Source organism: Ictidomys tridecemlineatus, chromosome 12 (assembly GCF_052094955.1).
Source record: "Ictidomys tridecemlineatus isolate mIctTri1 chromosome 12, mIctTri1.hap1, whole genome shotgun sequence".
Lineage (NCBI taxonomy): Eukaryota > Metazoa > Chordata > Mammalia > Rodentia > Sciuridae > Ictidomys > Ictidomys tridecemlineatus.
Genome location: NC_135488.1, coordinates 11,104,885 through 11,114,850, shown reverse-complemented (window position 1 = coordinate 11,114,850; position 9,966 = coordinate 11,104,885). Strand labels below are relative to the sequence as shown.

General features: G+C 31.6%; 1 long non-coding RNA gene across 2 annotated transcripts in view; it reads right to left on the bottom strand.

Annotated features, from left to right (window-relative positions):
- Positions 1 to 324: 324 nt before the first annotated feature.
- The window catches only part of LOC144369018 (uncharacterized), a 58,942-nt gene continuing 49,300 nt past the window's right edge, over positions 325 to 9,966 (bottom strand). For both annotated transcript variants that reach the window (XR_013428431.1, XR_013428430.1), the window contains 3 exons: positions 5,583 to 5,716; positions 5,220 to 5,346; positions 325 to 1,628 (listed from right to left, as the gene is read on the bottom strand). This is a non-coding gene — a long non-coding RNA (uncharacterized LOC144369018). The remainder of the gene's footprint in view (positions 1,629 to 5,219; positions 5,347 to 5,582; positions 5,717 to 9,966) is intronic.

Here is a 9,966-nt window from a genome sequence, read left to right as displayed (position 1 = left end):
ATAAATAAATTAGAACAGTACACTTTAGAAATGATATTTTTCTTTTTAAATAATATTTTTTATAATTTTTAGTTGTACATGAATACAATACCTCTATTTTATTTATTTTTATGTGGTGCTGAGGATCAACCACAGTGTCTCACACACGCAAGGCAAATGCTCTACCAGTGAACCACAATCCCAGCCCTACCACTGAACCACAATCTCAGCCCTAGAAATGCTATTATTCTTTGATACAACAAATGTAAACATAATGAAAATGTTGGGGGCAATAGAGATTATTCTATGATTACTAAATATCCAGATAGTAAGAAGCCAAAAATACCTATTTTATTTTTATATTTATTTTTTAACTGCAGTGTTTTATTCTGAAAATTTATTAGAAAGGCTTTTAATACAAATACATTTTCAGACTATTGGAACACTTTAAATAATTGAGAAAATTTATTTTAAACAGCTGTATCATTTCCCCACAAAGGAAGGCTAACCATTTAGTCTAACAACAGCAATGAAATCTAGTCAGATGCAATTAGAAAGAAGGGAATCTTGAATAAAGTATAAGAATGTTTTCCCAGACCATTTATTCTTTTTAGAAATAAAATGATATAATTTAAAGCCTGACATAATTGCTAAGAAAATTAATAAGCATTGATTAGGAAAGTTCAACCAATTTCCAGTGTCTCACTTTGTCTTTTCATTAACACATTTAACTGAGTAGCAGAAAAAGATATTTCTAATAAACAACAGTTCAGTAATTTCAAAACACTTGCCTCATGAAAACATGTCTAATTTACAACTTAATAAGAAGTATTGTTAGAACGTTTCGTGGCAAGAATGATAATTATCTTAAAGCATGTTATTCAAACCAATGTGGAAATATGAGGTAATTATTGATATGCTCCAATGTATAGAATGAAAATATTTGTGCAAATAATTTAATTGATGCTCAAATTATTTTTGGAGTCAGAACATATAGATACACAAATAACAATTTTTTGTTAGACCTAAGTAATAACCAAGCAAACTAAATTTTAATATACTGAACAACAAAATAATCTAGGTCAGGGGACAAAAATCAGTAATGCTCTGAATTTTAATGTCATTTGTAAAGGGTTAATATTAATGTTATAGCATGTATTTTTGATAATTAGATATTTATAGGTATTAGAAACAAGAGACTATAACTTACAGGGAAATAATGAAAGATTCTGTAAACCCAATGCAATTATAGTCCAGCCTAAAGACTCATAATTAAAAAGTAAACAACTATATGTTAGAATGAACTTTACTGCAATTCTAACTTTACCGTCAAGCAAAAGTGTTATAGTTTCTATTCAAATAGAATTACAAAAATACATAGCTGTTACTAGGTTTCATGGAAAAATTTATCATGAGTTTTGTATACACAAAGAAAAATGTTTGTTTTTCCATAATTCTTCCTCTTCCTCTTCCTCTTCCTCTTCCTCTTCCTCTTCCTCTTCCTCTTCCTCTTCCTCTTCCTCTTCCTCTTCCTCTTCCTCTTCCTCTTCTTCTTCTTCTTCTTCTTCTTCTTCTTCTTCTTCTTCTTCTTCTTCTTCTTCTTCTTCTTCTTCTTTTGTAAGGAATCCATATACCAAGCAGTCAGGTAACTTATTTCATGGGATGGTCATGGAAAAATCAACAAATTTCACAGTTTTAGATGAATTAATGAAAATAGTTTTAGATGAATTAATGAAAACAACTGCAAAAATACAAATAATGTCAAATGCCTTTCAGATGTTTCTAATGAACACAATGGAAAAACTAGTGTAGAACTTCACATTTCTTTTTTCTTTCACAAGGTCATACAAAACTATACCTTAGATTTCTGAATGTTAACTATTTAGCTATAAACTAACTTCTTAAAATGCTACTTTCCTGTCAAGAATATATTATTATTGAAAATTTCACATATTTATATTTCTAAAAATAGTATATGTGTGTTGCTTTTGATTTGTCAGTAATTTTCAGTCTAAGCTTTCTTTTGTATTATGCCAGTAAGTATATTTTTTAAAACATAGAACAAAAAAACCCCAAAAGCAATAAAAGCACTCTTTAATATTATCAAGTTAATACCCTGGTTTTATTAGTAACCATATGAACACATATAAACATTTATTTAACTCAGGAATTATTTATTTATCTATTTATTTATTTAGTGGTGCTGAGGATTGAAACCAGGGCCTTGTGCAGGCAAGGCAAGTACTGTACCAACTGAGTTATCTCCCCAGCCCAGGAATTATTAACTTAACCATACAATTCTATTAAATCTAGCAATAGAAATGAAAGAAATTACTGTTATATGCTATTACATGGATAAAACTTGAAAACATGTTAAATTAAAGAAGTAAGTGGGCAAAACTTACCAATAATATGACATATATACATGTACATATATATATGTACAGAGTCTCATATATAGATATACATTCAATCTCTGCAGCCAGAAAGTAGACTAATATTTACATATGGTAGGGAGACAAGGGTGTATGATAGAGAAGGAGAGATCAGAGTTAATGTTGATGGGTATGAGAATTTCTTGGGAGGAACATTGATGATAATGTTTTAAAATTATTGGCAGTATTTACAAAAATCTATGAATGGACAAAAAATTATTAAATTATGTGCTTTGAATTGGTAAATCTTACATATGGGAATTATACTTCAATAATGCTACTTTCTAAGGAAAAACAGAACATAAGATGTAGAACTATACACAGTCTGTCAATAATGGCAAAATAAAGTTGCTAACAAATAAATGTAATGAAAAATAAAATTGTAACCATCTGATTACTACTTAATAAAAATAGGTAAGTTTGCATGTAACTTAGTAATGGGTGTACTCCAATCAAATAGTAAATAGCAAAACCAACTAGATATTTTTTTGAAAAGTTAATAATCATATATCTGACTTATTAAATCTTTCCCAGTAATATATATATAAACACATATACATACACATACACACACACTCACACACACACACATATTATGGAAATTTCTTCACGATCCTTTTTCCAATTTTTGATTATATTTGATTCTTTATCATGCACAGTGCACTAATTAGTACTGTCCAGAGATAAAATAGAACATTTAGATGTTTTGTGTTTGTTATTAAATATAAAATAATACATATGTATAAATTATACATATATGTATGTGTATATATATATATATATATATACACAATGGGAATTAGTATAATAATATGAATGCATGATCATGGAGGCCAAGTAATCCCACAGGTAGTCATCTGAAAGTTGGAGAAACAGAAACCTCAGTGGTGTTATTTAATGAAAGTCTAAAAAACTGAGGACAGGAAAAGGAATGTTAAAAGCTTTAAACCCTGATAAGAGTCCAAAGACTCAGAAACCAGGAACTTGATGCCTGATGACAGGAGATGAATACTTCAGCTGAGAGAGAGAGAGAGAGAGAGAGAGAGAGAGAGAGAGAGAGAGAGAGAGTCAGTCATTTTTGCCTTCCTTCACATTTTTGTTCTGTTCAAGCCATCAATGGATTGGATGATCTACATCAACAATGGTAAGGAAGATATTCTTTACTCAGTTTGATTGATATCCTAGTATCTTTAAAAAATACTTCATAGGGCTGAGGATATAGCACAGTTGCTAGAGTGCTTGTCTTGCATGCACAAAGCCCTGAGTTCAATCCCCAGCATGCACACACAGACACACACACACACACACACACAGAAAAACATAAACAAACAAACAAACAAAAACTTCAAAAATGTGGTCAGTAATAATGTTCACCAGCTATCTAGGTCTCTTTTATTCACATAAGTCAAATGTAACAATCAGATGCAAATACATACAGAGAGGATATTGGTCCTACTTTTCTTTGTATAGGCTCTAACAAATTGGCCCATCAATAAGTTGTAAATTGATGTATACATCTTTGTTTACTCTTATCATTTTGAGCAAAGTAAGATGAAAATATTTCTGGAAACTTTCTGGAAATTTGTGCAAGAAATCTGATTTAACATTTAAACTATCTTTTAAATTGCTTCTTCCATATCCAGGTTATGAAACAAGATTTGAGAATATTTCTTCTCCAAATTCCAGTCAACTACACATAATTTAAAGGGAATTAATATCCTTTTGATCTTTCACAAAATTTTGAAGTCCTCTGCACTAACAGAATGTGTTCATCTTTATAAATTCTGAGGCTAGATTTCTGTAATTTAGACACTGAAAAAATGCGTTAGTAAGTTTCTGTAGGCATTGAGTCACATAAAGTAAAACACTTGTTTATCAACAGTCAGCTTATCAAAACCCACTGAGCTTTACTCTTCTTATGGACTTTCAGGTTAGACCATGTTTGCAGAATTCTTTCCAACAATTATTCCCTAGTAGAAAAATATTCTTTATGGCAACACTAACAAAAAATAAGAAAAGGGAAGTGATAATATAAAATATAATTTAAAATTTGGCAATTAAAATGCAAAATTAGTTTCAAACTACATAGAACATAAAAGTGGAAAGAAGAAAATGATAAAAAAATGAATTAGAAGAAGTTAAGAGAGAACAAATAGGAAGAGAAAGAAAGGTAAAATAGGAGAAAGCAGAATAATGAAAGAGAGAGTATATCTAGTTTAATTAAGAAAAATATATTAAATTGTCTAGAACTCTATGAATGATGGGGGGGACCAAAATAAACCTACTCAGAAAACAATATAAGCAAAATAAAAATTAACATAAAAATATTATATATTCCTCCTTGTCCATATATTTTAGATGGAGAGATTCCTTTTAAAGACTTTCAGATTTGGAATCCTCTAGGCATTGGAAGTGTAGTAAATGTTCAAGTCCTCTGAATGTCTCTAGTCATGAAGGCTGTGACTAAATAAAACATCTTTTGTGAGACACCATGTAATAATTTTTCCCATATAGAGATTAGCACTCTGTTTCAAGAAAATGCACATAATTCATGCATGTGAGCCTATCTACATGATCCTCACACTGTCAAACTCTGGCATGGTCAAAGTAATTCTGAGAAACTCCTTTATGGGTCCAGTTCCTGGACCACTAATATCAAAATTGAATGCTTGGGCTACAGTTGTGGCTCAGTGGAGCACATCTGAGGCACAGGTTCGATTCTCAGCACCACATATAAATAAATAAAATAAAGATCCACTGACAACTAAAATAATATTATTTTTTTAAAAAGTAAATGCTCTTCACCTTTCTCTGCTTTGCAGATAAGCAGAATGGCAGAATGCATACTCCAAACCCTAGAGATGTCAATGGATCTTCGACACAGCCTCTTTTTTGGACTCATACTGAATCTTTGGGTGGGTTCATACTCTCCCTATAAAACATGAAAAAAGAAAGAGAAACAAGCAGAGCCACTGCCACATCATTTGTGGGTCCTCGGAATGACTGTGTGTGGGAGAGGTGGCTGAGCCCACAAGGATCTGTTCTGGGGTGGTGGCTGTGGACTCTCAGCCTTCCACTGAACCCAGCAACAGGATCCCTGGCCCTAGCCCCCTCCTGAGTCCATATAAAAGAATCTAGCTTAAACTGAACTTCCTCTTGGTCACTAACCTCAGACTGCCAGTTCTGTTTGTAAAGCCTCTCTGCTTCTTCCCACTGTGCCTTTAGTCATCCAGAGATGGTAGATGGATTTGTCACAGTCTCTCTTCTGGCCCCAGAATGAAGTGGTGTAGACATGGTCTGACCTAGTGAAGAAGAATTAATTTTAGGTCTTTTATATTGAAAAGTTGCTGAAGTTTCTGATTTTCCTTGCTTTGAAATAAATACTCTTATTCTTTTGAAAACCAGTATTTCTGGGATTCACCTAGTAATTGCTTCTCTAGCCTTTTTTTTTAATATTTATTTATTTATTTTAGTTTTCGGCTGACACAACATCTTTGTTTGTATGTGGTACTGAGGATCGAACCCGGGCCACACCACTTGAGCCACATCCCCAGCCCCTGCTTCTCTAATCTTACACTGATATTCTCTTTCATGGCCACACTTCTTCATTATGAAGACACACACCTATTATTTGATTCAATATCCCAGAGCAGTCAGTATGTGCTGGTGCCCCTATTCCACCATTTGCCTTCCCTCACACCTGAAGTTTTAAATGTAACTAAAGATGATGAAATCATATTTTAGTTGACCCAGAATGTAACCTAATTATCAGTCACTTCTGTAACAATTAGAATTTTATTGCATCCGTACAGTTTGTACAATTATTTAATTAAATAATGTTAAATATTGTGCATTAGTAATTTCAATTTATCTGATTCATAAATTATTATTAGAATTTTGGAAGTCAAGCACAACCAGATTTGTTATTACTAAATAAAATACTATGAAAAATATGCTTCAATAATTCCCCATATTAAATCAGAGAAGGGCATTTTTATGTATACTTATTGAATTATATGCAGCAACAAACCTATTTATATGAATATTTATATTGACTCAATTTATATGAAGACTATTTTTTTAAAACATTTGTATATGTAAATTGCAAAAAGTAGCTGGACATCACTGGAACAGTTCTACTTTTTGGTACCAATTTTTGTGTTTGTCAGATTTTCATCACTAAAAGAAATATCTGAGATAATCCATTTTAGAAGATAAAAGGTTTAATTTTGCTCATGGTTTTGGTAGTTTCAGTTCATGATCAATTGGTCTTATGGTTTTGGATCCTGAAGCGAATGAAAGCACCATGGCAGGAGGATTTGGCAGAAACTGCTCTCCTCAATGCCATAAAGCAAAAGAAAGTGAGTGGCAGAGGAGCAGGCTTCCCATTCTCATTCAAAGCCATGTCCCAGTGACATCAAAGTCTCCCACTAGGTCCCACCTTTTCTCAATAGTGCCAACAGAGACCAAACTTTACACCAACGGGCCTTTGGGGTATATTTAAACTATAACAGTCATATATAAACAATGGTATTTTTATGCCTGGGTAAAAGGATCTGGCTTAAATCAAGAATTACCTTAAGTAAAGGGAGACTTTTATTTTTGTGTTTATTAGAGTAATTGAATTCACTATTAGACATTTATAGTTAATGAACAGGAAAAATCTCTGACTTGTGCAAAACTCTACTATATTTCCATCATTATCTTCTAAATTATCTTGAAAATAGGGGACCATTTTAAGATGTCTTACTTGTGTGTCTTTTACTTTAATCTCTTTATGAAATATAAAAGTAAAACTTTTTTAGTCTCAGATGTGTCATAGGTAGTTTAATAATGTTATTTGATTTCCAATCCAATCAAGAGTCTTCAGCAATATGTAATTTTGAATATAATTTTGAATGCAATAAGTTTGTGTAAATTTTTTGTTTCTTTGTAATAGGGATTGATCCCAAGGGTACTTAACCCTTGGGACAAGGTTTAGCTAAATTGCTTAGCGCCTCACTAAATTGCCAAAGATGACTTTGAACTCACAATCCTCCTGCCTCAACCTCTTAAACCATTGCGATTACAGGTGCATACTGCACACAGTAGTTTGTGTTAATTTTAAAAAAATTTAAAGGAAAAAGTCTCCTTACAAATTAATCTGTCTTTAGAAAGTATTGTTTAAATTTATATTTCTTAAAATTAATTTTGAGTTCTATCTGGTATTGAGAAACTGGACTAAATTCATAAAAGAAAAAAAGCATAATATAAATTTGGAAAATGCATAGGAACAATGACATTATATAAAACAAATGCAATTTCCAATGATTCAAATTAAGCTTTTAACTTTATAACTTTGCAAAAATGCTATTTAATCAGTAGACGCCATTCATTGAATTTTGACACTTGTTCTCCTCCTGGGCTTCAACTATCCATTAGCATACTTTGTGGTGTTTCCCATGTATATGCTAACATAAATATTTTGAGCATGTTATGGGCTAGACTGAGCTATGATGTACAATATGTTAGAAGTACGAAAATAATTAATGTTATATTCAAATTAATGATGGATTTATCAGGACATTACTGCATCAGAACTTGAGGGGCATGTGTATACAAACGTGTATTTGTTTTATAAAAATACATGTAAGTATAATAATACATATACAATGAACTATTAAAACTATGATTCAAATTATACTGTTTAAAAATTAAATAAATCAAGACCAACTGTATTATGGAGTATTCATTCCCAAATTTAACTTCCCACACTCTGATGATCTTTCTAGATTCATACACATAAACATACGTACACTTTAGACCTGCTTAAATTTTACAACTCACACTTAGTTCCTTTATCCTACAACAGAATAGCATAAGGACATTTTGAGTTAACTTATTATTCTGGTTAATATTTTACCCCTATAGATGTAGAGAGATGTGAATAAGCCTGAAGGTTCCAAGAGTTGGTTCTACTTTAATAAGTTCATATATGAAGATCCTACCACCATCTCATATTCCCTTACATTAAGGCAAAAAAAGTCAATGGCAGTTCCTCTTTCACTGGGATTACACTTCTCAAAGGTTTTTGTAGTTATCTTAGGAAATATCACTTTGCCATGTTGAATGAGTTGAAATTAATTTAATTAATTGATTAGATTAAACAATTAATTTCACCCCCATCCCCTATAAAAGCTTGATTATTCCTGGAGGTATAGGTACAAATATACCCAACAAACTATCAAACTCATTGTTCTGATCCAGGCAGCAGATGGTCTGCACTCCTTTGAATGTATGTGGCTAGTCATTAGAATGCCTATAATTTCTTAAATTGACATTATTTTTCATAGCAAAAGATTCTGTGTTGTTGTTATTTTCTTCAGCCTAGGAGAATAAGAGGAGTTTGCATTAGCCTTTAGAAGTGAGAAGTGAGTGATGGTTTTTTTTCTCCTTTCTTTATTTAATTTCATTGGAAAACAAATTATGGAACCACAGTTAAAAGTCCAAAGACCAAGTGTGAAGAAATTCTAAAGCCAGCTCAATGGTGAGTGTTATGTTAATTAGAGTAATTAAACAAAAGCATATATATCAAATCTTTATCCTCCTGCTTTTTTTCAAGTAAATAAATAATTACATACAAAATATTCTTTAGACTCATTCATTAGAGGGATGCAATAGTCCTAAGATCTACAAAAGATTATATGAGTGATGCTGTCCCAATCACCTTGTCACAGGTACTTCCCATTCATATTCCAATCACTGGCTATAGAGGGAGTTATTGGAATGTCTTGCATATGTTTGTGAATTTCTGTAACTTCTATTTTGTTCCACTACTGTTTTCTTATATTCAATAAGTGATTAAGTGCTATATCATATTGACATTTTCTCCTGATGTTAACATTGGTATGGTGATAATAAGTGAGAAAATTGATAAAAATCTGAATTATTTTCTTAATACTAAAAGAACGTTAACTCTCATGATAGACTGCCTGCCAGTGGCTCAAACAAGCATCCCTAATTAAATCTGACCAAGCCAGTGGGAAGGGGATGATGAATCACTATTAACCCAGTAGAACAGTTTTGCTTTATGGAAGTTGTGGGAGTTTTAGGCAGAATTTTTTATTGTTTTTTAAAGCATCTTTAGACATAGCCACCTGTATAAGAAAAAATTATAAAAAATCGTTTTTTATTTTGAAATTTACTTTAATGACACTTTAATTGAAACTAATGATACCTCAATTAATGTTAATGTAAATTTTTTCATTTGCAGATAGCATTATAAACTTCTGGAATGTTGCTATGATATTATTATCTGCATTAGAATGAAGAAATTTTACTTAACAATTCAATCGGTGTATTGAGAAGGTGCATGTTTTTATTGGATATCAAAATACATCTTTGTATTACTTATTATGTAAGAAAAACTATACAAGTGATGGAAAACTAATGGAGTATTTCATAAAAGAAAAGAGTAGGGGCGTTGGGGGACACAGAACAGTTGGTAGAGTGTTTGCCTCACATACACAAGGGCCTGGGTTCAAATCCCAGCACAACAAAAAATAAAAAAAGA